The 26,914-nt window shown below is 46.9% G+C and overlaps 2 long non-coding RNA genes across 4 annotated transcripts in view; both read left to right on the forward strand.

Moving 5' to 3' along the window:
- The window catches only part of LOC102153572, a 133,813-nt gene extending 124,365 nt beyond the window's left edge, over window positions 1-9,448 (forward strand). The window contains exon 7 of one of the 2 annotated variants that reach the window (XR_005366146.1): window positions 9,281-9,448. This is a non-coding gene — a long non-coding RNA (uncharacterized LOC102153572). Of the gene's footprint in view, window positions 1-6,253; window positions 8,995-9,280 lie in introns of those variants that run through there. The other variant, XR_005366145.1, reaches the window with a different exon arrangement.
- Window positions 9,449-18,339: 8,891 nt separating this feature from the next.
- Window positions 18,340-26,237, forward strand: LOC102153332. Of its 2 annotated transcripts, XR_005366150.1 has the most exons (6): window positions 18,340-18,730; window positions 19,037-19,198; window positions 22,799-22,979; window positions 23,052-23,177; window positions 24,390-24,520; window positions 25,547-26,237. It is a non-coding gene; the product is annotated as an uncharacterized LOC102153332 (long non-coding RNA). The 2 variants fall into 2 exon arrangements; XR_005366149.1 differs by having other exon boundaries at window positions 18,340-19,198.
- The last annotated feature ends 677 nt before the right edge of the window (window positions 26,238-26,914 follow it).

The following is a 26,914-nucleotide window of genomic DNA, read 5'->3' on the forward strand; positions in this document are numbered from 1 at the left end:
GTGGGACACTAAGCCGCTTCTCAAACAGCAGTTGAGAATCTTGTACATGACTTAGCTGATTGCTGGGTCAGATACAAAACTGGTTAAGATGCCAACAGGGCCACAAACCATAGCTTTGGGGGTTATCTGTTCTGCTGCACAGACATTATTTGCATCTCCATCCAACAAAAAGCTGTGGGTTAACCTCACCCCTGTAGAGTTGTATAACAGCCTTAGTAAATAGAAAGTCAGGTCCAGCAGAGCCCTAAAATAACACCTAGGACTACTCTCTCTTGCCTATTTCCAAGTTTTGGATAACTTTTCTACTGGAAGGAACCTCAAAGGGCCCACCTATATTCTTGGAATAGGGGAGGAGAAAAACTAGCAAGACTAACTCTCAGAATAATATCTCAACTATTCCATCACAGAAACATATAACCCCCCTTTAACATGACCCCATTCTTAAGCTGGCAAAGTATCTATGTCTTTGCCTTGCCTCACCGGAGGACCCTTCCCCCTTCCTACTAGGGCAGGGAGATGAAAAGGACACAAAACTTCTCCTACCATATTAAACACTCAAGTGAAGCCTCAGCCCTCTGGCCTGTCCGGGAAGCACATTCACAGACCTTCTTCGCGCTGCTTAAAAACCCAGACAGAGAGAGGGAAAGCCCGCCCTGATCTCATTATGGTGGGATGTTGGCCCCTCGTTCCAGCGCCCAAAACCTGCGGGCTTTCCACAGTTTGCCACCGGCTCCAAACCTGGCTTAGTCACAGGATGGAGGAGAAGATGGAGATACCCTGAGACAGATGGCACCTCTGGCTCCACCTGGCTCCACCTGGCTCCACCTGGCTCCACGGAGGGAGCCGGAGAGATGCACCTATGCGGCGCTCCTTCCTTGGGCAACTGCAGCGGCCTCCCCCTCTTGGCGGCTGGCTCTGTGCAGCTAAGCCACAAAGAGGAGACCCACTCCTTGGGTTGTGCCTGTGAGGCTCCGCAGCTGCTCCCTCTGCCCCATCTTTCCTTTCTTCAATCTGAAGCTCACTGGGAGGGGAAGTCAGCCTTTGGGTGGGAGTTGGTGTAACCTCTGGCAGAGATCCTGAGGGGGGATCAGCGAGATCGTGGGAAGAATGTCAGGCCATGGCTCCAACCGGATGCGTCCCGAGACGGGAGGAAGGTGGGTCTCACAGAGGAGAGACACTGTTATCTATTCCAAGTCTTTTGGATCGGGAGCCAAAGCTACACACAGAGGTTAGAGGAGTGAGTTAACCCCCAAACCTCTAAGATACGCAGCTGGCCAGGTTCCCTAGTGGATCTGCAATCTGAAATTGTTGCCTTATCCCTTTAGAATCACGGTTCTGAAACCATAGTGGACAGCCTGTTAAAGTCCTGAACCTCATCCCCCACAGTGTCGGATTCAGCGGCCTGTGAATTTGCATTTCTCCCAAGTTCTCAAGTGATGCTGCTGTTGCTGCTCCAGGGAACGTACTTTGAGAAGTACTGCTCTAGTTGGAGCCTTCCCAAACTTTACCATACACAGTAGTCACTCAGGGAACCTTTCTTCCGTGCAGATTCTGCATCAGTGGGTCTGGGTGAGAGCTTAAAATTCTGCCTTTCTAGCAGATTCTTAGATGTCCATATTGCTGGTCCTCAGACCACACTTTAAGTGGCAAGTCTCTGACAACACAGGTCCTCAACTCCAGTCGCACCTTGTAAACATCTGGAGGACTTGAAAAACCCCCATGCCACAGAATTAAATCAGAATTCCTGGGAATGAGGTCCAGGCATCAAAAGTTTCTAAAGCCCCCCGGATGAATACCATGTGCAGCCAAGACTAGAGACTATTGTTTTAGAACAGTGGTTCCCAACCCTACTGCATATTTTAAATGCATGGGATACTTTTGTAAAATACCTATTCTAGAGTCATATGCCTAACACTCTGCTAACTAGTCTCTGCAATCTGTAATCCAGATAAACAATACACACACACACACACATACACACACACCCCCTTCCTTAAAACCTTCAATAGCGTCTCCTTGCCTTTAGGAGGAAAACAAAAATCAATTTCTGGACATGGAGCCTGGTGCCTTTATATTTAAAAAAAAAAAAAAAAAAAGATACCCCCAGTGATTCACATGTGCAGCCAGGAGTGAGAATCACTGCTTCATCACATTCTTCCTGCCCTATGACCTTTGACCAGTAAATGCAGTCTGCTCTGCTCAGCCAGGCAAGTAGGAACCTGCCTTAGGCCGCAGCAGCAGCCCTGGGTCGTTGACACCTCCCACTTGCCACTCAGCCTGCTGGTCACCCTGCAGTTCTTTGCCTCCCTCCCCAGAGCTGCCTTGGGGCTCCTCCATGTTTTAGTCAGCGGTGGCCCCCCCCGCCTCGGTTCTGATCCTGCTCCACGTTCTCCATTACCCTGATTTGACGTGGCTCTACACACCTTCTCAGCTTCCGCCTCTCCCCCCATCCTCCAATGCTGGTTGCCTGCTTAGCCTCCCATCTTCCGGTTCACGTATATAGACTTTTTGCAAATACTTACCGTGAGCCTCCAATGTGCCAAGCACTGTTCTGGGCAGGGACTGCCATGCGACCCACAACAGACGTGGTCACTACCCTTGGGGAACCTTACATTCTGGCTTGGGAGACGGTGATCAAACATCTCCTAGGGAAATGGGGGCATATCTACTGATTATTAGAAGAAGGGCTAGGTACCGTGGTTTATTTTAGATAAATTATTTTTATGTTCAAAATGGCCCTTTATTATTTTTTTAAATGTTTAAACAAATTGTTTATTTAAATTCAATTTAGTTAATATATGCTGTATTATTAGTTTCAGGGGTAGAAAATAGTGATTCATCAGTTGCCTATAACACCCAGTGCTCATTACATCACGTGCCCTCCTTGATGCCCATCACCAGCTACCCCATCCCCCCACCCACCTCCCTTCCAGAAACCCTCAATTTTTTTTCCTAGAGCTCAGCATTTCCTATGGTTTGCTTCCCCCTCTATTTTCATCTTATTTTCTCCCTTTCCTTCCCCTATATTCATTTGTTTTGTTTCTGAAGTTCCACCTATGAGTGAAATCATATGGTGTTTGTCTTTCTCTGACTGACTTATTTTGCTTAGCATAATACCCTCTAGTTCCATCCACACGGTTGCATATGGCAAGATTTCATTCTTCTGATGGCTGAGTAGTATTCCCTTGTACATATACACCACATCGTCTTTATCCATTCATCTGTTCATGGCCACCTGGGCTCTTTCCATAGCTTGGCTCTTGTCCCTATAAACATTGGGGTACATGTGCCCCTTCAAATCACTGTTTTTAATCCTTTGGATAAATACCTGATAGTGCAATTACTGGGTTGTAGGGTAGCTCTGTTTTTACTTTTTGAGGAACCTCCACACTGTTTCTAGAGTGGCTGCACCAGTTTGCATTCCCACCAACAGTGTAAAAGGGTTCCCCTTTCTCCTCATCCTCACCAACATCTGCTGTTTCCCAAGTCGTTAACTTTAGCCATTCTGAGTGGTATGAGGTGGTGTCTCATTGTTTTGATTTGTATTTTCTGATGCCAAGTGATGTTGAATATTTTTTTCATGTGTCTGTTACACATTTGTATGTCTTCTTTGGAGAAATGTTTATTCATATCTTCTGCCCATTTCTTGACTGGATTTTTTGGGTTTTGGGGGGTGTTGAGTTTGATAAATTCTTTATAGATTTTGGATACTAACCCTTCCTCTGATAAGATATTTGCAGATATCTTCTCCCATTCCATAGGCTTTTGGTTTTGTTGACTGTTTCCTTTGCTGTGCAAAAGCTTTTCATCTTGATGATGTCCCAATAGTTTCTTTTTGCTTTTGTTTCTCTTGCCTTTGGCGATGTGTCCAGCAAGACGTTGCTGCAGCTGAGGTCAAAGAGGTTGAGGCCTGTGTTCTCTAGGATTTTGATGGATTCGTATCTCACATTTAAGTCTTTTATCCATTTTTTTAGTTTATTTTTGTATATGGTCTAAGAAAGTGGCCCAGTTTTGTTATTCTGCATGTGACTATCCAATTTTCCCAGCACCCTTTGTTGAAGAGGCTATCTTTTTTCCATTGGATATTCTTTCCTACTTTGTCAATGATTAGTTGACCATAGAGTTGAGTGTTCATTTCTGGGTTCTCTCTTCTGTTACATTGATCTATGTGTCTCATTTTGTGCCAGTACCACACTGTCTTGATGATCACAGCTTTGTAATATAGCTTGGAGTCCAGAATTGTGATGCCCCCAGCTTTGGTTTTCAACCAAAAGCTTTTTCAACGTTCCTTTAGCTATTTGGGGTCTTTTCTGGTTCCATACACATTTTAGTATTGTTTGTTCTAGCTCTGTGAAAAATGCTGCTGGTATTTTGATAGGGCTTGTATTGAATTTGTAGATTGCTTTGGATAGCATAGAACAAACCACATTTGTTCTTCCAATCCATGAGCATGGAATGTTTTTCCATTTCTTTGCATCTTCCTCAATTTCTTTCATAAGTGTTCTATAGTTTTCAGGGTGCAGATCTTTTACCTCTTTTGATAGGTTTATTCTTAGGTATTTTACAGTTTTTGGTGCAATTACAAATGGGATCGATTTCTAGATTTCTCTTTCTTCTGTCTTATTATTAGAGTATAGAAATGCAATTGACTTCCGTGCATTGATTTTATATCCTGAAACTTCTCTGAATTCCTGTATCAGTTCTAGCAATTTTTGGATGGAATCTTTTGGGTTTTCTACATATTGTATCATATGACCTGGGAAGAGTGAATGTTTGACTTCTTGGCTGATTTAGATGCATTTTGTCTCTTTTTGTTGTCTGATTGCTGAGGCTAGGACTCCCAGTACTATGTTGGACAATAGTGGTGAGAGCGGACATCCCTGTGGTTTGACCTTAGGGGAAAAGTTCTTAGTTGTTCCCCACTGAGGATTATTTTCTCTGTGGGTTTTTCATATACAGCTTTTATGATATTGAGGTATGTTCCCTCTATCCCTACATGGTAGAGAGTTTTTATCAAGAAAGGATGCTGCATTTTGTCAAATGCTTTTTCTGCATCTATGGTTCTTGTCCTTTCTTCTATTAATGTAGTGTATCACATTGATTGATTTGAGGATGTTGAGCCACCCCTGCAGCCCAGAAATAAATCCCACTTGGTTGTGGTGAACAATCCTTTGGATCATATTAGCTAGTATCTTGATGAGAATTTTTGTATCCGTGTTCATCAGGGATATTGGTCTGTAATTCTCCTTTTTAGTGGGGTCTTTGGTTTTGGAATCAAGGAAATGCCTGCCTCATAGAAGGGGTTTGGAAGTTTTCTATTTCTGTTTTTTTTTCTAAACAGTTTCAGAAGAATAGGTATTAATTCTTCTTTAAATGTTTGGTAGTATTCCCCTGGGAGGCCATCCAGCCCTGGATTCTTGTTTCTTGGGAGATTTTTGATGACTGATTCAATCTTTCTACTAGTTATGGGTCTGTTCAGGTTTTCTATTTCTTCCTGTTTCAGTTTTGGTAGTTTAGATGTTTTTAGGAATGCATCCATTTCTTCCAGATTGCCCAATTTGTTGGCATATAATTGCTCATAATATTCTCTTATAATTGTTTGTATTTCTTTGCTGTTGGTTGTGATCTCTCTCATTCATGAATTTATTTATTTGGGTCCTTTTTCTTTTCTTTTTGATAAGTCTAGCTAGGGTTTTATTGATCTTATTAATTCTTTCAAAGAACTAGCTTATAGTTTTGTTGATCTGTTCTACTGTTTTTTTTTTTTTTAATTTCTATATCATTGATTTCTGCCCTAGCCTTTATTATTTCTCTACTCCTTTTGGATTTGGGCTTTATTTGCTGTCCATTTTTGAGCTCCTATAGGTGTAAAGTTAGGTTGTATATTTGAGACTTTTCTCGTTTCTTGACAAAGTCCTGTATTGCTATGTACTTCTCTCTGAGGACCACCTTTGCTGTATCCCAAAGTGTGTATCCTTCCCTCTTAGGACCACCTTGCTGTACCCCAAAGGTTCTGAACTGTTGTGTTTTCATTTTAATTTGCCTCCATGTGTTTTTTTAAGTTCTTCTTTAATTTCCTGGTTGACCCATTCATTCTTTGGTAGGATCAAAAAGGCCCTTTATTTTAGATTCAGGTTGTGCATCTTCTAATCCATATGCCGTCACCATGGGCTAGAGGTCTGGGAGACACTCCTGTATCCCATTCAGTTGCCTCCCACATCCTTAGCAGTTGGAATGTTTCCTTCCTTTTTAGCTCCTGGAGGCCATCCTTCTCATCCAGCCACTAGAGACCAATAGCAAGAAGGGAACTTCCGCTTGGTCCCTGTTCACAATAAAGTGTTCTTGGAGGAGGTGACTGACAGCAGTGAAGAGGGGACTGTCCCAAAGGACTTCATGATTCAGCAGGGAACTCCAGAGCATCTGACCTATGGGGTGTGCTCCTAAAGAACATAAATGGTCTTTGAGTGCTGAGAATGGGTGAAAACTGGTCTCTGCACTTGACCCAGTTAGAACAGCCTAAGGGAGGATGCTGAAAGAAATAACTACAATTACAGGTAGAAAAAAGTGATGTGTCAAAAAAAAAAAAAGAAAGCTATAACTTCTTCAACCTGACAAAAACTATCTATAAAAAGCTTAAAACTAACAACATACTTAGCGGTAAGAAACTCAAAGATTTCCACTAAGATCAGCTATACAGCAAGGATTTCCCCTCTCATGTCTCCTTTTCAACATAGTACTGGAAGGCTCTGCAAATGCAATGAGGCTTAATTAATCAATCAATCAATTAATTAAAAGGTATACAGATTGGGAAGGAAGAGGCAAAACTTTTTGTTCACAGATGACATGGAGAGGGAGAGGGACAAAGGAAAGGGAAGATAGAGAGAGAGAGAGAGAAGCTCTACTTTCTAAACTGGCTCTTATGAGATCCCCTCTCTTTCTTTATTATTCCCCCCTTATTTTTTTTTTAAGTTTCTTTAAATGTCTTTCAGTATCTTATAACCAAAGAGTCTCAACCCAAACAAGCAGGAAATCAGAATGTCAGAGATGACCACCATGCCATAAACCCAGAGGAAAACCTAGAGAAGGCAGTGATTTCCGTGGTAGAAATCACACTATGCCCAATACAGGTGTTTGCTCCTCCTTGCTGAAGGGCTGTTTACCTTACTTGGCTTCCAGAAATGTAGAAGGTTTCCAGTCCAAGAATTTCAGAGAGTAACAAACAAGGTTTGGTGAGGAGGTGCTGCATGCCTGGGACTCTGGACCACCCAATTTATAGCTGACCCACAGAGAGATTTGATAATCTGAGATTGAAATGAAAGTTTAACCAAGGTGAGAAAATCACTCGGGAATAACAGCTCTCAATCCTCACAATATCTCGTTAGTGAGTGCATTTAGATGGTTTAATGCTATGCAATTATTATTTTTTATGTAATTATCCATCCATCCACCCCTTGATTTTACAAATATTTATTTAGCGCCTACTAAGTAACAGGCATCGGAGATACCAAAACAAATGAGACATATTCTATGTCCTCAAAGGGCAGTGAGTACCACTTGTTCATAGAGCTTTAATGGCTTATAATTACATGCTTTCGTGAGATTCTTTATTTAATCTCTCTCTCCCCTACCATGTCAATTTTATAATGGCCGGAATCACATCTCGTGTCTTTTTTGTATCCTAGCACCTGGCACACAATGGACACTTAATGCATATTTGGTAAACAGTTAATGAATAATTGGCTTTCAGTTTATTCAAGACTTAGAATTATCTTTCTTCTGTTTTTATTAACCCTTATTATATCCTGCCCCACAAAAGGATCTCTTGAAAGAAGACTCAGGCAATAGTACATTTTGAAAGCTAGGTGACTGATGTCCCACAGCGTTTGAAAACTGCAGACTCTGTGACAGGTGCCCAAGCTAACAGCCCCTGGTTACTAAGGATCCCCCCTATAATGTCTATCCGTGGTGTCTAGGGACTCTTCCTTTCTTGATAGTTCAGGAGAAAGTGCATAAAATGCAGCTGATTCACTGACCTTCAGGAAACTGACTCTGAAAAGTGGAAGTAGGTGTAAGCAATGACCATCTCTACACCAGCAAGAGGAAGTGGGCAGATAGGACAAGGGACTCCATGTACAGCTGTGTAGGTCCTGGGCAAGGGCATCCAACTAGGGGAGGAAGTAGGGGCTGAAATCTATCCAGGATCTTCTTTCTGACAATGAACCCTGGCAAGAGGCTGTGTCACAGGAATCCTAAGAACCAGAGGTGGCCCAGGTTCACTCTCAGTGGGGAGTCTTCTGGTTCTCAGGAAGACTGATGAAGTTATGAGGGAGAGTATGGCAGACACCTGCACTTAGCATTCAATCTGAAATCAGTAGGGTGAAGTGTTGCTCACTCCAAAAGCCTTACTCCATGAACTACTGATTGCCACCCTTCACCCACGCACACCCCTCTCCCCGACTATGGCAGCTTCAGTGCTCAGAGTGATAAAGGCTGTCTCCTAGGAATAGCAGGAGAGATTTGTGCAGAGACGTCTAAGACCAAGGCTGGGGACGCCTGGGTGGCTCAGCAGTTGAGCGTCTGCCTTTGACTCAGGGCATGATTCCAGGGTTCTGAGATCAAGTCCCGCATTGGGCTCCCTGTGAAGAGCCTGCTTCTCCCTCTGCCTGTGCCTCTGCCTCTCGTTCTGTCTCGTTCTTTCATGGATAAATAAATAAAATCTTAAAAAAAAAAAAAAGACCAAGGCTGGAAGAAGGAGGAGAAGGCCCCCTGCTTCCCTGAAGATGAAGGGAGATGGGAGAGCAGAAAATGGGGCTGCTGGCGGGCCACCCCAGGGCTCTGTATTGGCTGGCAGTGAACGTTTCTTTTCCCCAAATGTGGATAGGTTCTACTGGCTCTGGAAAGAACTCTGTACACAGCCTAATAGAAAAACAATTAAGTAGCAAATAGCTTGAAAAAAAAAAAAAAGTTACCCACATCCACCCCTATTCTGTTCTTCACGGTACATAGAAACTGCAAGGCTATTTCTAGCTCTAGATGCAGGGGTGCTGATGAACAGTGGGGTTTCTGCAGCTAATCTCTGATAGGACCGAGCTGTCGCCACCCCGCAGAGGTGCTAGGGACAGGCAGCTTGATTGCACCCGGCCAGCACATGGTGGGTGGGCGGGAGGACGTCTGGCTGGCTGGGCCCAGGGGGACTGGGAGCAGCTCTGAGACTGCATTTTGGAAGCAACGAGCAGAGACCATGTGGCTCTGTGTGCCTCTAACACCACCTTGCTTCCAGAGCTCTGTGCTTAAAAAGAACCGAAGAAAGAAAAAAGGAAAACCCTGCGGATCCAGGCACAGCTCCCAGGGCTGTTTCTCTTGCTTCGAATCTGTGATGGCATTGCAGAGGTCAAAATGCCATTCTTCTTGATGGAGAAGGAAAGCGTTAAGGAAAACCATCCAGACATCATGGGAAGGGAAGGGAGGGGAGGGTCAACTTCATTTATAAAATTTCACAGACTTTGCAGTCGGATGACTTTGAGTTCAATTTGTCTCTTTTACTGTCAGCAGTGTGACCTTAAGCAGCTGCTTGATCTCCTCCTGCCCCTTTTTCCTCACCTGGAAAGGCGGGGGTGTGGGGGTATGTGTGGGGGGCTGGGGGGTGTTCCTAGAGGTAAGGCCCACAAGGGTTTGGTGCCCCTGCAAGGTCAGGCCTTTGTCCTTGGCTCTGCAGGCTCACTTCCTGCAGAAGTGAGTCAGTTGGGTTTTCCCAACCCAGCACTCTGCTGTGGCTCCTTCAGCCCCGCCCAGGACAGTGAGCATTGTTTTTCTTCCTTTTTATATTTCATGTTGATGGAGAGCTTGCAGTTTTTGCACACCCAAAGAACAAGCAGAAATGTGACTTATATATGTTACAGTACTTACATAACAAAATCCAAACACTGTTTCAATGGTTTAAAATGTCTCTGTCCTCTAGGATACAGGATGTCACACTTTGCTCTCCATGGAAGCTCGAATGCAATGGTCACACATACATTGAAACGAGTTTTGTAGCCATTAAACATGTCAATACTTAGCCCCATGCCTGGCATGTAAATGCTAAGGAAAAACTGGCTTTTGTGGCAGGTATGTATTTGTAAACACCACCCTTGGGTGCAGAAAAAAATTCCCCGATAACTTTTCTAAATCAAATGACCGCTTACCTTGAGCCTCGACTTTCTACATCTTCTTCATTATTGGGAACATCCCCCTCAACTATGAGAAGGTCTGAGGAAACTTGTGCAAAGCAGAACTTTCCAGAAGGTTCTCTGGCCGTCAGCCCACACCAGTCACTTGCTGATGTGCTCACTGGCCAAGCGCTCAGAGGGGGCTGCTCTGCTGTCTTCATTCCTTGTTCAGGTTCACAGTGTTTGCAGTGCCTGGAACCTCAGTTCCTAGCACACAGGTCCCCCCCCAGCTCCTCAACCCCCCAGCTCACTATTTTTCTCTGAGACCGAGGCATCTCTCTAGTGACTGCAATGAAGCAGAAACTCTACTATTTGAAAGCCCATATGACCTCGTGGAGTCCAAACTATCATTCTGCTCCCAGGCTCAAGGACTTGAGACTTCCCTTCTTTTCCTGGAAGGGAAGAGGGGCTGGACAGAGGCTCAACTCTCCGAGCGTCAGGGCTTCACCTTCCAATGGGGCCATTTCTCTTTTAGTTCATCTCTTACTGCATCATCATCATTATTCTTGAACAAGATATATCATCTTATCAGAGGAATGTGGGATTCTTTCATCACAGTTTTATTTTGAGAGTTGTGAACACTCAGAACATCATTCAATCTGACCCCAAACGAAGACTTAACAGTGCAGAGCAGAAATGGCTCAGGCCCATTGAAAAACAGTGCTCCATCTTCTAACTCTTGGTTTCCTTCAAGAGAGCACTGTGCTCAACTTCACGGCTATTCTCTGTGAAATATCCTCTGCGTACCCTTCTCTGTCAGAGACATTTCCTAACTCATCTATGAGTTGTTTCACTTGACTGCACTGCATATGGAGAGAGAGAGTGGTTCTGTAGGAGTCTGATCCTCTCAAGAGAGGAAATATGTTTGCCTGGGATTTTTCTGCAGAAGGCAGCCAGCAACACAATCTCGTGGCCTATATGTAAAACATCTGACTTTCTCACCAATGCGGTTAAATCTTCTGTTTTCTTACTCAGCAGGAGCTTGCTGAAAACTGACATCGTAGCTGCTGGCTGAGATCACAGCTCTGCAACTTATTTCTAACCACACGCAGTTTTTCTAAAAGGAGTCGAGCAAGGTCAACACAATGGACATTTGTCTGATAGCCTCTGGGGTTAGCGGGCACTTTTGTTTACTCGAGGAGGGGAGGAGAGGAAGGAATGAAAACCTGGAGTCTGAAAAGTCCCAAGAAGTTTTGCTATTGGCTGGTAACAAACATGTTTCTCAGTTTTTCCATCCATGAGAGAAATAGCTATTAAATATTTGCAGTCAGCTCTTTATAGGTTTATTTCTGCTCTTATTGAGCACTTCTTACAAGACATCAAAGTATTGAAGAAGTAGATGTGCCTTTGTTGACATTCCAAATAAGTCAGGAAGCCCAAAAGGAGAAGGATGGGAATTAGCCCAGATGGACATGGGTGATGACAGAAGCCTCCATTGTCTCCTCTATCACAGACTTGCCACCCTCTGATTCATTTGTGAAACCAAGAGGAACATTCTACAGAGTCATAGGGAGGCCTCTGGCTAAAGATCATAAGCACAAGTGGAAGCTCTTCACTCGCTCTGGACACTAAAGAACTTATAGATAAAGTATAATCAAAATGTTTTTAATGTATAACTAAGCATGAAGTCAAGAAAGGAAAAGTGCCAAGTTACAGAAGCAAAAAGAAAACTCAAAGTCGGAGGTGAATAGGAGTTGTATTGCGCATAGGGTGAGATCTAAACCCCTATTATCAAAAAAGTAAATAAAATAAATAAACCCCTATTATCCACAGAACATGGAAACTCAGGCCGTGAGTTGTACACTTATCATGGTGACCGCTGAGTAACGCATAGAATTGTTGAAGCACTATATTATACACCTGAAACTAATATAACTACACTTCAATAAAAAAAAATAGTTTAAAAAAGGAGCTCATTGAAAGACAGGTTTAAAAGGCCCCAAAATATAAATAAAATCTTAAAAAAAAAAAAAAAAAAGGGGCAGCCCTGGTGGCTCAGCGGTTTAGCGCCGCCTTCAGCCCAGGGTGTGATCCTGGGGCCCTGGGATCGAGTCCCACATCGGGCTCCCCACAGGGAGCCTGCTTCTCCCTCTGCCTGTGTCTCTGCCTCTCTCTCTGTGTCTCTCATGAATAAATAAAATCTTAAAAAAAAATTAAAGGCCCCAAAATGAAAAATAAATTATATTCAAAGATACAAAGATCTACTAGCATGAAGATCAATTTGTCCCAGATTTATCTGTAGTCTCAATCAAAATTTCAATGGAAATATTTTGTGGATATTCTGCAGAGAAACCCCAGCTGCTTATAAAATGCATATGGAAGGGCAAGGGGCCAGAAAAAGACAGAATTCTCAAGAAGAAGTGGAAGAAGGAGGGAGAGAACTTGCCCTGCCAGATACCTAGAGTTCACTATAAAATTCTAGCAATTAAGAGATGGTGGGAGGAAGAATTGATAGGGAGTAGACAAAGAGGCCACAAGAATGGAATGCAAGAGAGCTTAGAAGTAAATTCACTGTATGAGAAAAACTTGATTCATAACACAGCAAGCATTATGGATCAGTCAAGAAGGGAATGGGGTAATCAAAACTGGAGCTGGGATAATTGATTAACCATTAAGAAAAGGGAGAGATTGAGCTCCTACCTTATATGGAAAAAGCAATTCTAAGTGGATGAAATTTCTGAATATTAAAAAGGCAAAACTTAAACAGTTTATTAAAATGTAGAATGTTCTTATGGCCACTGAGTAAGGAAAATGTTCGTGAATAAATCACAAAATGTGTAAAAATATAGAAGAAACTATTCATAATTTGAATCAGTAAAAAGAAGTAAACCTTTGGTTCATCATAGCATGCCACTAAAAGAGTGGAAGGAACAAAATATAAAATGAGAGAAGATATCTGAAATAAGCTTGACTAGCAAAGGATTAATATTTTGAAAATGTAAAGAACCTCCCTAAATTAACAAGAAAAAGACAACACCGATGAGATACCTGATGTATTTGAACAGGCTAAGAGGAGGTTTAAACAACTGTCAGAATGTTGGGATTAAATGAGAGTAAGTTCATAGGAAAATAAGCAAGTGAGAAAAACAAGTATCGGTTCCACGGGAAACAAAACTGTGACAGGAAAGGAAAAGGATTCTCGGTACATTACATTGCCCAGCAATCAAAGGTGTTTATGTAATCACAACAATCTAAGCACTGAGTAGCGATCTAATCAAATGACAACATAACCTTTGGAAGGATGGAATGTGGGGAGAATGGCTGACTGTGGGGAGACCTGAGGGGAAAGCAAACTCAACCCTTATTTTCCAGAGTTGGATTGCAACATAATGCCATCCACCCAAACTACTAGGCAGGCAAGAAACAATATGAGCATGTTGTTTAGAGAGAGAGAAAGCAGTAAATCCCAAATAATCAACCAATAGAGCTGAAAGTGACTTCTCTGGGGAGGAGAATGGAAGATTCCCTTAGAGGACGAGCTGTCTCTTTTAACCATGAGCACATGTAACTCCATACAAATGAACACAGACTCCTCCCCTAATAACAAAGAACCAAACGGAAAGTCTAAGCCATTGGAATGAAAAGCTTGAGAGATGGATTCAACCGAATAGACATAGCTCCCTCAGAAGTGTTCGGGTTCAACCAATAAAGCTGGGAAATTAGGGTGAGACCATGTCAGGCAGGAGCCCCCACCCGGAAACAGGCCTGCTCAGCATTGGGGGTCAGTACGCCCAGCCCTGTCTGTCTTCTCTACAGGCTGGATAATGTCCCAAGAAGAGAGAGGACAGCTAGTGGTGACAGCTCCTCCTCCCCCTCCATAGAGAGCCTCGATTTCAGCATTACCTGCCTGCCCCACACCAACAATAACGATTAACACGGAGTGAGCATCTGTTCTAAGCGCGTCGCACCTGCGAATGTATTAGCATTTCCTCCTTACAATCACACTAAGAGGTAAGCATTCTTCTCGTAATGAAAGCTGAGGTACACGGAATTAAAGGACTTGCTTGAAGTCACTCAGCTAGGTAGTGGTGGGCTTGGGATTTGAACCCAGGCAGTCTTTCTACAAAGACACACATTCTGCAGTGTCTTGGTACGTACGCACACCCCTTTACTGAAGCCTTCAGCGAAATAGCAAGGAGCTTATCTTTGAAAACAGGTTAAGAATCCCTCCTATATCACAAATGAGAGCCAGCTGAAAGCAGAATGAATTCGTAAGACAGGGACTTGCAAAATTGTTTACTGATTTCATTTATTCCCTACCTCATTCAAAAAAAAAAAAAATGAAGCAACTTCCAAAAATGTCGTGTACAGGAAGTAAATAAAATACGAGCAAAAATTTTAAGAGTCAAAGAAAGTGGATAAATAAATGTGCCAACCCCCCAAATTCAAGAGGGTTGCTGTATCTGAAAATAAAACCCAAATGTGAGCCTCCTGGAAGCCAACACGAAGAAGGAAATGCAAGCAGTCGCTAAACTCTCATTATAAAATAGGAGAGAGCTGATGGAGTGTTTACACGATGTACAAGTTAAGTGCACGATAGAGAAGAAAGAGCAAGAGGAATGTCGTGTAATTATATATTGAGTCACTGTGATTTCGGAGAAAGTTACCACTTTCCTTCAACAGCTGGGAAAGCGAATTTGGAAAAGCTTCGCATGGCCCCTCTCTCTGCCTTAGAGCTAGCTGGCTCCTGTTTAGAGCCCCAACGTTAAAACCACACTGCAGGTTGCTTCCATAAGTCACTAGGGCCTCCCTTACTGTGCAGCCACCTGATGCAGAGTCAACCCCACAAGCAACCGGCCACAATCCGAGGGGGACCTAAACCCGGGGCGGGGACAGCGGAATGTGACTGTGCTTCCCATGCTCGTGGGCCTTGTTGGCAGCCCTTGGCCTCTGCTGTGTGGAGGAACGGATCGTGCAGATTTTGGAAAGCTGTGGTGTTCGTAAGCTGGGATGGAGGCCAGCTGTGGAACTCGCAGCCAAGCGCGCCAGACACCGGCGTCGAGAAGAGTCCTTAGGTGCTCCTGGGATCCTGGGTGCTCGGTGGAGACAGCGGCCACAGCCACAGCTGTTCAAGTGCTTGCACCCTTCCCTGCCTCCCTGCCCTGCTAGCCCTGGCTTCCTGGGACCCTCTCTTTCCTGGGAAAGTAGCATTTACCCGAAGCACAAGAAGACTTGGAAGTCAACAGAGATTCAGATAATCATTTGGAGTTACCCAGATGGCCTTCCCTTGCCGCGTCCCCTGTTGGCACAGCCATCGCATCCTCCTCCGGCAGCCAATTTCTCTCTGCCACAGCCAGACTTCTCGGAGGAGCTGTGTGCCCTTACTGTCTCTATGTGGGCATCCGCCAGCCAATATTCCCGTGAAAGTGCTCTGGGCAGAGTAGCTAATGACCTCCTCGTTGCTGGGTGGGCCCTCCTCAATTCTTGGCTTGATCTCCTTGTAGCAGGAGATTCTTCTGTCTGTGGAAACACCCACTTCCCGTGGCCTCTGTGACTCCACCATGTCCTCACTCTCCTCCTCGGGGTCTTCTCCGGGGCCCCGAGTTCTCAGTGCCCCCCCTCCTGCATGTGAACCGGATGAGTTCTCCGAGGGGAGCGAAGGTTGACTTGCTCACCATGGTTTCTCACTCTACAGTGTGACCAGAGTCCCAAGGGGAGGGAAGGCAGCCAGTGCACACCTCCTCTTCACCAGCGGAGAGAGACTTGCCAAGTGCTGGGGAAGCGGAAGGTGATCAATACTTTTGAAGGAATGAATAAATGTGAGTTTTATTCCTGTGTCTTTAGGATCTATATCCTGAAAACACCAAAAGAACAACAGCAACAAAAGGATTGGAGGTGGTTTACACTGTTCAAATACACCCCAAAACATTAGCAAGGCTTTTCAAGAGAAACGAAATAATGGAAACCAATGAAACATGGAATAAGGTAGATGCACCAACTTATTGGGTTGAATCGGTTACTGCAGTGGAGCATCCCTGTTGGTGCTGAGCTTCCTGGTAGGCGAAGCAAAATGAGAAATACACCAAGTTCCATAGCTCTCACTGGCAAACAAAAGAAAGCACACAAGTTTGAGTATGGCTAGAACTATCTCCTGGCACTGAATTTTAATAGGTGTTTAATCATGCAGTTATCTTTCTAAGGCGAGACATTAGCTAACGTATCAGGCACGGTCTTTCACCGTCATTTTTTCAAAATGTTTAGATGCTTCTCCAGAGTGTTCATTGAGCCACCCAGATGATACCAATAGAAGGCTAGGTAAGCCAGGGCATACCGCAGCTGTCTTAATCCGGGAAGTAGATGAGGATTGCGTGGGATAAACTCCTGGGTACCAGGCCCCTACCAGGCACATTTGTAATGTGAACTCAAATAGCGTGGCTTGCTTGCCCTTGTTGGAAGGCCTAAGTAAATTTTGGTGGAGGCCAAGGCAGTGTGGCTCTACTTATTTTCACAGGGAAACACACCCAGAGGGATCCTAATTCCATTTTCCTTCAGAGATTCCACACACCTGCTTCGTAAAAGCTCCAGCTTGCAAGTGGGGAAAAGCCGTGTTCTAACAATGAGGACTCTTGGGGGCGTGTGATGAGAAGGTCCCAGAGGGAGGCCAGCTGGGATTTCTGCTCATGCCTCCTTCTCCCACCAGGTTTGGGGTTTGGGTTACATCCAAAGAACCAGAAACAATAGAAACCACGTTCCAAAAGCAGGTACGAAGAGATTATTCATCATCCCCTCTCAACACCCAACTTAAAACCAGAGTTGAGAGGCAAGATGTTCATTAAGGGTCTTTGGAGAAAGCTGATGGTGTGTGAGCTGAGGGCCCCCCATCCCTGCACAGGAGCGGAACAGATGCAGGATGCACCTCCTTCCCCTCCCCACAGAGGGGCTTATGGAGGACTTAAGGTGTGTTGCCTTTGGTTTGAGGGTCGCTCTGTGTCTTGGACCAAACTGGGTCGGTCTCAGTGGACTGGCTCGTGGTCTTGCTGGGCGAGGGCATGCGGGACCAAGAATGCAGTCACACACCATGTACACTTAGAGGACCGGTATGGGGTCATAGATGCTGCACCCTGAGGAGTCACCTTGATGGCAGTGTTGGCAGGGGGTGGAGTGTAAAAGGACCTCGGCTGTGAGCCACAGAGACGTCACTGAATTTCCAGGAACCAAGGAGGTAGAAGCACCAACTGGGACCTTGTCCCCTTCACCCCTGTCTCACACAGCTGAGAGAACCCAGGGGTGCTGCTAAGGGGGGAGGTGGGCCTCTGAAGAAAACTGAACTGTCATACTGACCGAGACCTGAGAAGGCCCACCCTAGAACCTCCTGCGCCCTCCCCCAGCTGTGTGTGGTGGGGTGAGGTGGTGGGGTGGGGTCAGGGGGCCTGGGGGGGAGACAGTGTCAGAAACCACAGTCTGCATTGTAAGAGAGGAGACATGGGGGAAAGAATCGATCACAGCTGCCCCCCACGCCACCCCACACCACCCCACACCACCCCACCCCAGCACCTGGTCCACACTGGGAGCCAGAAGAGGCCTCAACTTGAAATCCGGTTCAGAGTTTTCCTCAATACATAAAACTGGACATTTTAATTTCTGGATCCACTGTGATTTCAGTGGCCACAGAACTCTTTTTTTTTTTTTTTTTTTTTTTTTTTTTTGCTAAAAGGGACCAGAAAAGTCTGACGGTCTTCCCCGGGTGTCCTTCCAGGGCCAGGAGACGAGCCCACACGGCAAGTTCAAAGGGACCCTGGCAGACAAAGCAAAGCTCCTGTGTGATACCTGGCCCCGGCCACGCTGGCACGAAGTCCCAGGGACATGGACAGAAGCAAGCCCAGGGCCGTCCCTGCCCTGACCCGGGACAACGGGGACACAGCGTCCACCCAGGGCAGGTTTGGGATCTGCGCCCTCAGAGGAAGGGGCAGGAAGCCGAGCTCACTCCCTGGCACTTCCTGCCGAGGCCCCAGCAGCAGGAAGGCACCGGGCCGCCGGGTCGGGCGCCTCCGAAGGCACCGAGGGCCAGGCCAGCCACCGGGGCAGGGGGCGAGAGGCTCGTCGTCGGGGCGCACGGCGGAGGGCGGCGGAGGCCCCAGGAAGTCAGCCGGCCGTGGGCCCTGTGGCCCGGGTGGAGGCAGGGGCAGGGGCAGGGGCAGGGGCAGGTGGCCTGGAGGCCTGCCCTCGCAGCTGAGGATGCTCCCGCGCTGGCAGGAGGCGCTCGGAGATGCCAAGTAATGCTATTACCGTCCTAATTATAATTAGAACCTACAAGTTGAGTCTTGAAAGGCATTTATAGCACATCCTTACTTGTTTAGGTCAGCTTCCCAGAAAGAGGGGGAAAAAATAGACTTGGGCATTTTTAATTTAGACAAGAAACAGGTCCATGTGTCCAGGCTGCTATCTGGGGCTCCCCTATTTTAAGGATGTCCTGTGGGGCTCAGGTAGTCACCGTGGTGGCTGGGGCCTGAAAGCGCCACGTGGACGGAAACAGGCCTGTGTGCAGCCCCGGAGGCCAGTCGGAAGCTTCCAGCCGCCGTGAGGTAACGGGCCGGGCAGCAGGGGGGTGACCAGCCGTGTGGCCTGGGAAGCGACTCTGGGCAGAGCAGGAGGGCAGTATGCCGACTACCCAGGGGCGCCCCGAGGCCCTCGGGGACTCAGGGCTGCTTGTGTGGGTTCAGGATCCCCCGGACGGGCTGACCCTCTCGCCTCCACCCCTCGAGGCCGGAGGACCACGGCCACCTGCTCACCCAGCGGGTGAAGTGGCGAAGTCTACGAGGACAGGTTTGGGGGTGGGGGAGGAGACCTCTGCCTCTGGATCTCAGGCACCCGCGCTGCTCCTGTCACAGTCCCCGGCAAGTGAGCCATCCCGATTGGTGGAGCCACTGAAACCAGAGCTGCGTAGACACCGTGGAGAGTCCTGCTGCATGTGGCGCAGCCGGGTCTGCAGGCCTCGTGAGGACAGAAGACAAGTCCTGCAAAACAGCTTATGAAAAACCGGTCAAAACCCTGTGCGTACCCGTCATGGTTGATGGGACCTTCATGGAGAGGCAGCCAGGGGTTATTTTGCTTCTGTCCCACCTCCAGGCCCCAAAACCTAGGGCCCCAGACCCCCTGCACAACCCATCTTATAATCTGAACCTATTTTTGGACCCTCTTTCCCTTCACTCAATTTCCAAACTTACCCGACCTTAGTCTCTACCTCAGGGATTCTGAGAGTCTGAAAATCAGTAATGTTGGATTTGACGTGTTCCTTCTTCCAGATAACATTTCACTCTGCTTTGCAGAGATGTACCTTTACCTAAACGGAGACCGTGGGGGGGGGGGGGGGGGCGGGGGGGAGGCGCCATGTAGCCCAGTGGGGGGAATAGTTGGGTGCAAAGTATCTCTCAGCAGCACCAGACACATACGAGTCTGTAAAGTCTGGGAGCGTCAGGATTCCTACCCCCTCACCCCCCAATTTTGCTCTGAATTTTTTGGCTACTGTCCTTGCTCAGATAAGTTTTCTTCTTTCTAAGTTTCTAATCCTTAGGTTCATCATGACTCACACTTAAAACAAACAAATTTTTACTTCTTTCCCCCTAAGTGTTATAGCAGTTTTTCCCTGGGTGGGAAGAAACTTCCAGTTGGCTCCAAAAACTTTGGAAAAGGAAACTACCCCCCCTCCCCAATCAATCTCTCCCATGATCACTATATATTTTTTCACTCACAGAAATGATTCAGTGAAGTAAAGAGCATTTTGTTATGCCTTCTGGGCAATTTTGTGCAAAAATTCACAATGTCAAGAGGACATGGTTATTAGGAGCAAACTGTACAACCCTTTATCTGGTTCTCTACAGGCTCTAGACTCGGGGTGGGGGGGGGTCGGGGGTGGCCAGAGCCAAGTGCCAGCTCTTCGTTCTAAAAATGTTCACAATTCGGTCCCTGCCAGCAGTGAGGACTACAGAGTGAATGTGCGAATCTTGCTCCAAACTGGCTCGACCCACACTCTGTAAATGTCATTTCTTGGGATCCTGTTTTATCCGAGAAGCCAGATTTCACCAACAGCACTAAGACTAGCTGATGATGCTGTACAAGTTCTGAATCTCACAGGGAGAAGCTCTTTTTTTTTTTTTTTAAGATTTTATTTATTTATTCACGAGAGACACACAGAGAGAGGCAGAGACACAGGCAGAGGGAGAAGCAGGCTCCTTGCAGGGAGCCTGATGTGGGATTCAATCCCAGGACCCCAGGATCACGCCCTGAGCCAAAGGCAGATGCTCAACCACTAAGCCACCCAGGTGCTCTTAAAAACCCTCTTCTTGCTTTCTACCTATGGGCTAACATGGGTTCAATATGCACCAACATACAGAACTGAAAATGCATTTTGTATTTGAAATATAGATTTTTAAAATATATATAACAGGATGATAATCCTGGAACTTCCCCTTTAAAAATTGATGTCATACCACAAAAAGTATTTTTGATCATGCAGCATCAGTATCTGATAAACCTCCAGTTCTTAATTCTAAGGTGAGAGATACTACCTCAAAATGGAAGAAACGGTCTCCCATTTTACTTGCATAGGTTTGCAATAAAAGACTGAAGCTGGCAGTTAAGCTGGTCCCTAAGCCCTCAGAAAGGACATAGAAGTGGTTTCCGTGGGGCTGGGGGGTGGGAGAAATGGGCAAAATGGATGGAGGAAGTCAAAAGGTATAAAATAAAATTCCAATTATAAAATGATGGGGTTATAATGTACAGCACAGCCACTGTAGTTACATTGTTTTGCATATTTGAACGTTGGGAAGAGAGTAGATCTTCAAAGTTCTCATAACAAGAAAGAAATTGCAACTACGTATGGTGATGGATGTTAACTAGATTTACTGGGGTGATCATTTCACAATATATACAAATATAAGATCATTATGTTGTACCTGAAACTCATATAATGTCACATGTCAGTTATACCCCCATAAAAAAGGACGTAGAGAAATGTCCTGTGCATACGATCTTCAATCGGATACCCTATGTTTTAAAACGAGCTTCACTAAGTTTTAACTCAAAAGAACTACTACACATGTATATTCAAATGAAATATAATTTTCCTACTAAACGCAACACCTAGTGAAACTGTGTTGTTATTTTAGCAGGCAACAAATAACGAAAGGAGCTATATATATATTCAGCCAAGTTGAGGTTGACAACGACCCATTTGTTGTTCAAATTGCAATAAATTCTTATTTGCCTGCAATGTAAATTACTAGAAATGTCAAGTCACAGAAATGTGTTGGAACCATTCTTCTTTTATGGTTTTTACCACGTGTCCAGCAACTAGGTTGACAAAGAGATGTATGTAACAAAAGCAAAACTTCCAGGCGGCACCTTAATAGCCGTGTTGTTTTAAGTCAGGATATCTGCTATCTGAGGGTAAAGTCCTCTGCACTGGGTGTTGTGCTTATGGAGGGCCCCGAATGGTTCTGAAAGGTTGTGTGTAACCAGGGCCTGAGTGTAACACCTACACAACAAAGAGGCAAAAAAATCGTAGTGGCGAGTGTGTGGATTCTGAAGGCAGCTGGCCTGGGTTCACATTCCCTGCCAGGGGCACCTGGGTGGCTTAGTTAAGCATCAGATTCTTGATTTCGGCTCAGGTCCACGATCTGAGGGTCCCAGGATGGAGCCCTGCATCGGGCTCCACGTTCAGCGGGGAGTCTGCTTCTCTATCTCTCCCTCTCCCCTCTCTCAAATAAATAAATAAATCACTAAAGAAAAGCAGATCCCCTGCCGGACCACTTCCTTGCTCTGTGACTTTGTGCCCATTCTGAATCTCCTTGGCCTCAGTTTCCATATCTGTTAACATGCACAAAAAGTTGCATCGCAGCATTGCTGTGAAGAGCATACGTACGGAGCGTGCCTGGCATGGTGCTGGCACAGAGAAGGCACGCAGTGAGCATCAGTGGTTACTATTCCCAAATGTTCTTTTCCCCATGGATCCCAACCTTCAGTTTCTGCCTTAATTAACTGACTGAGGTGGGTTAGGACCATAGTTAGGAAGGGTGCCATCAAAACGCCCACCCCCTTCTATTGCCCCAGGTGCAGCTCCTAAAATTCCATCATTGGAATAAGTGTAAACTGTATAGTTGGATGTTGAACACAAGTATCACTATTTAGCAGTAATGACAGCAAACAACTTTCTGCAAGTGTTACGTACTCTGCGTCAAGAGCGAGTTAAGGGCAGCCCGGGTGACTCAGTGGTTTAGTGCTGCCTTCAGCCCGGGGCCTGATCCTGGAGACCTGGGATCAAGTCCCACATGGGGGCTCCCTGCATGGAGGCTGCTTCTCTCTCTGCTTGTGCCTCTCATAAATAAATAAATAAAATCTTAAAAAAAAAAAAAAAAAGAGCCAGTTGAGAGATGGGTTCTGGCCCATCTCAGACCCGGAGTTCCCAGGCCCCTGCTCCCCTTGTCTCCCATCTCCTGGCGCACTATTCCATCTTGGTCCTCTGACCAAATACGGATTTTCTCACTTCTAATGGTTGTGTCCTCTAGATTTGCACGGAGCAGCTCTCCTCTAACCCAGGCCAATGCAGAGAAAGCAAGACAGAAACATGTTTCCCTTCCCATCTTGGCTGTCAGGTCTTCGGAGCTGGCCAGGAGAACGATGGTGCACAGGGAACTGCAAAACCGTCTCAGCTGCCGGGATATCGCAGGCTACCTGGGCTTCCGGGGGTGATGCTTTTCTCGAACATTCAAGCAGAGTGGCAGAGTGGTGGAAGCCTCCATGCTCCTTCCCGCAATGTCTCTGGGGCCTCTCAAGGTGCTTCTTTGTGTCCCAGCCTCCTCTTGCTTCCACCGCACTCTTGAGCTAACCCAAAGTCTTGCCTCCTAGGACTGCTTTGTTCACGCTGCCTTGTCTCGTGCTGGGCACGGCTCTGATTCCCTTTTGAGACCAGGAATCTACATATGGTGGCATCCCAGAGCCCCTAGATGGCAAGGGGTGGTGGTAAGAGAAGAGGTAAGAGAACAGAGTGAGGGAGGAGACCCAGAGTGTGTAGAAGTTTCCACCTAAGTCCCTCCTGTCCAACATCTGTGTTTGGGCACAAGGTCGCTCACCCTAAAACTCCACAGGGTCTAATGAGACCATCCCCTCAGAAGAATGCAGCACACCCCAAAATACACAAACGTCTTAGAAACTTTGTGGACCTACTTAATTAAATGTAGTTGCCATTTGGCTTGGAGTCCCAAATGCTCACTGTGGTTTCTCAACATTTTATGAGAGAGCTAGTCAGGCTTAAAGAGAGTCCTTTGGGGTGCCCAAGGCCATTAAGGGGCCTCTTAACAGAGGCCCAGTCATAAACTGAGGTCGCAGCTTTGGGTTCTATGTTCTTTCTCTCTTTTCTCTTTAAAATTTCTTTGTTTCCGGAACATGAGGAACTCCTTTTCTAGAGTTACCCACCCCCCTCCCCCAAGATCAAGGCAGCCCCATCCACTGAGGCTGAGAAAATACCCAACGTTTCAGCCAGGAGCAAAAGATTGAAAAGATTGACCCAGATTGAAAGAGAGGAAAATGAATGAAAATGCCTGAGGCTCCACTGCCCAGACTTTCCAGTGAGAAGATAAAATTCCTGATTTGAAATGTCCCCCGGGGAAGGGAGGTTTTGGGGGATGCTATGGGAACAAAAGGTCATTGTCTGGTGGGTGTTTTCTCATTAGAGCATGGGTCGTAGGTAGGTCGAGGAGGCTTCCTGAGGCCTCTTGGCTCGAGCAGGGAGTGAAGTTGGAGGGAAGGTGGAGCAGGCCACACGTGCAGCCACTTTGTCATTACGGCGGGCGCAGGGTCACCCGGGGCTGCAGCCACTTTGTCATTACAGCGGGCGCAGGGTCACCCGGGGCTGCCACCAGGTGATCCTGCTTTGTCCAGGGCCGTGGCTCCTAGGGGGGCTGGTGCTCATGGCCTCCTCGAAGCTCTGTGCCCTTTCATCGGTGGTCCTCCCCGCTGGCTGCACGTTAGAACCACCTGCAGAACTTAAAATCTCTGCCAGGACACCGCCTCTGAGCGGCCTGGAGTGGGACCCAGGAGTCCTTGGAAGTAAATGCTCCCCGGGGGGAGAAACCATTACCGAAGTGTCGCTAGAACCAGTTGCAGGCATCCTGAGCATCCGTAGGTAATTTAGATACTTAAATAATCAGACCCAAGCTAAAGGGACTGTTCTTTCAAACATGACAGCCTTCGAGTCAGGAAAACTGTGTTGTCAAAGAAGGTTGACCAGAAAAACGGGTCCGTGTCTGACATTCGTCCTCCTTCAAGTCATTAAGTAACAGAATCCGATCAGCCTCGGTAATGAAGCTGAACTTCTGGTAAGTACTTAATAAGATGAGATTTTCTAGGGAGAATTAATCAAGAATGAGTTTAATACTATTCCAATTAGGTGTGGGTTAAATAATGCACCACATAAGAATTCAAACCAAACATCGATGAAGGAGAGTGTGGGAGTCCCTCCGGACGGGGGCGGAGGTCACCGACAGCACCGAGGTCGGGAACTTTGGCCAAGCACAGTCCTTGGCAATAAAACCCAGTGACTCTGCCCTTGGACAGGGTTCAATACTACGATTCCAGTGAAGTTCGGGGCCACTCCTCTTACGAGATTATTCTTGTTTCTAGGAAGAAGACAGAGGGTCAAGGGTGACACCTGGGGAAAAAAAAAAGGGTGACACCTGGGGACCGGTTGGTCACATGTACAGAGCAGTTAGTGAGATGGGCATCTTAGATTGGTTCTCCAGAAGCAGGCTCTACAACACGGATCCGGGGGCAGTAGTTCGTGTCCAGGGTGATCCCAGGAAATAGTGGAAGAGGAAAGAAAGGCACTGAAGCACGTGTGTTCCCAGTGAGGGCAACTGGTGGGTTAATCCCACTGTGTGGACACATGTCAGTCACCCATACTGAGATGCAAGGGGGCCGGTTACCCCGCCAGATGAAGGTTCACAGAGACGGAGCGGCAGGTCTGGGAAATAAGTAGCCCTTTGAGTGTAGAAGTGGGAAGAGCGAGAACCCAGGCAAGGCACTGACGGCGTCTGCGCAGGGATGAACATCGACAGTGGAGCTCCCATCCCTCCATCCCTCCCTCCATCCCTCCCTCCACCCTGCACTCATCCATCCCCTAGACTGTTTATCAAGGGTCAGATAGACATTCAGGGTAAGGGCTGGTCATGGGCTTGCATAACTAAGGGTAAACTGACTCCCCTCATCTCCTGGGATCTGCCTGCCTAATCGTTGAATCCAGGCAGTACTGTTTCCTCAGATTCTCCAAAAATTTATTATGCTTCAAACTTTTTGTTTCTGTTCCCCGCCCCCACTCCAACACTTAAAACTACTCAAAATTACAGGTTCGCAGGTGGGATCCTCGGGGGCCGGCCCACCAGCCGTGAAGGGAGAAAACCCGCTTGAATGTGGAGGGACTCACGCAGCCGAGGGTCACCGGCCGGGGGAGCCCGCAAGTCCTGTGCTGTCCTTGCTGAGGGCTCGGCTCCGGCGGCGCGGGCCCCCGTCCCTCCTCTGACCCAGCCGAGAGCACAGATTCCTTAACAGCTCTCTGCTGGTTCTTGCTCATAACCAAGCCACAAAGAGACGGTCACCCGGGCAGCCCCGGTGGCCCAGAGGTTTAGCGCTGCCTTCAGCCCAGGGTGTGACCCTGGAGACCCGGATCGAGTCCCACGTCGGGCTCCCTGCATGGGGCCTGCTTCTCCCTCTGCCTGTGACTCTGCCTCTCTCCCTCTGTGTCTCTCATAAATAAACAAAATCTTTAAAAAAAAGAGAGAGAGAGATGGTCACCAGCGGAGAAGCCGGAAGGGAGCCAGAACCTAGGGGCCCGGCAGGGGGAAGCAAGGCCCAGTCTTGGGTAAGTGACATTTGAGCGCGGTCACTTCATGCATGGGGTCTTTGACTTGGGCCAAACAAAACACACACTAAGGCTCTGGGCTCCAGAAAGCAACCGACACTGCGACAAAACCAATGCTGTCACACCATCGCTGGCCTTCCTTTGCGGAGCGGTCGGTGCAGAGGGTGTCGGGGCCAAGCAGGGGTGGGGAAGGGTGCGGTGGGGGCAGTGGGGGCTGGCGCCACCCGGCCTGCAGGTAGACCAGCCCCCTGGCTGGGTCCCCTCTACTTATCTTGGGAGGTGCCATCAATCAGACCAGCAAGCGGTGGCCCTTGCCTGAGAATCTGCTGGCATCTTGGTGGCCCGCCTCTCGACTCTCTGCTGGGTCCCTTCAAGTTAACCACACTTGACCTGGAGGGTTGAGACAAGAAAACTGAAGGAACCCCATGAAAAAAAGTTTATGTTTTTTTTTTTTCCCTTTTGCTTCTATTCCGGCTGGGACTTGCCCCCCTCCCCACTTGACACACGCCTTGTAATGCGAATAGCATAGGTCCTCCTTGTAAGGGACAGAGAGACGATGATGGCTTTCGAGGCTTCCAGTATATTCCAGATGATGTCTAAGGAATCATGGAGCAGAGGCCTCAGGCTCCTACTCCAGATGGATGGAGCCTGGGCTTCAGGGAATGAGTGACTTCCGAAGGACACCTGGACCTGTCCTTGTTCTGACCAGACACCAGACACCAGATACCAGACCACAATTGCCAACAAAAAACTCCAGATCTCAAGCAAAGGAGAGTCTTCCCTCCTTTCCTTTCTGAGTCTCTTGGACTAAGAGTCCGTCTGCATCTGGTCTCTCACGGTCTTCAACGGACCCTGC

The sequence above is a fragment of the Canis lupus genome, chromosome 10 (assembly GCF_011100685.1).
Source record: "Canis lupus familiaris isolate Mischka breed German Shepherd chromosome 10, alternate assembly UU_Cfam_GSD_1.0, whole genome shotgun sequence".
Lineage (NCBI taxonomy): Eukaryota > Metazoa > Chordata > Mammalia > Carnivora > Canidae > Canis > Canis lupus.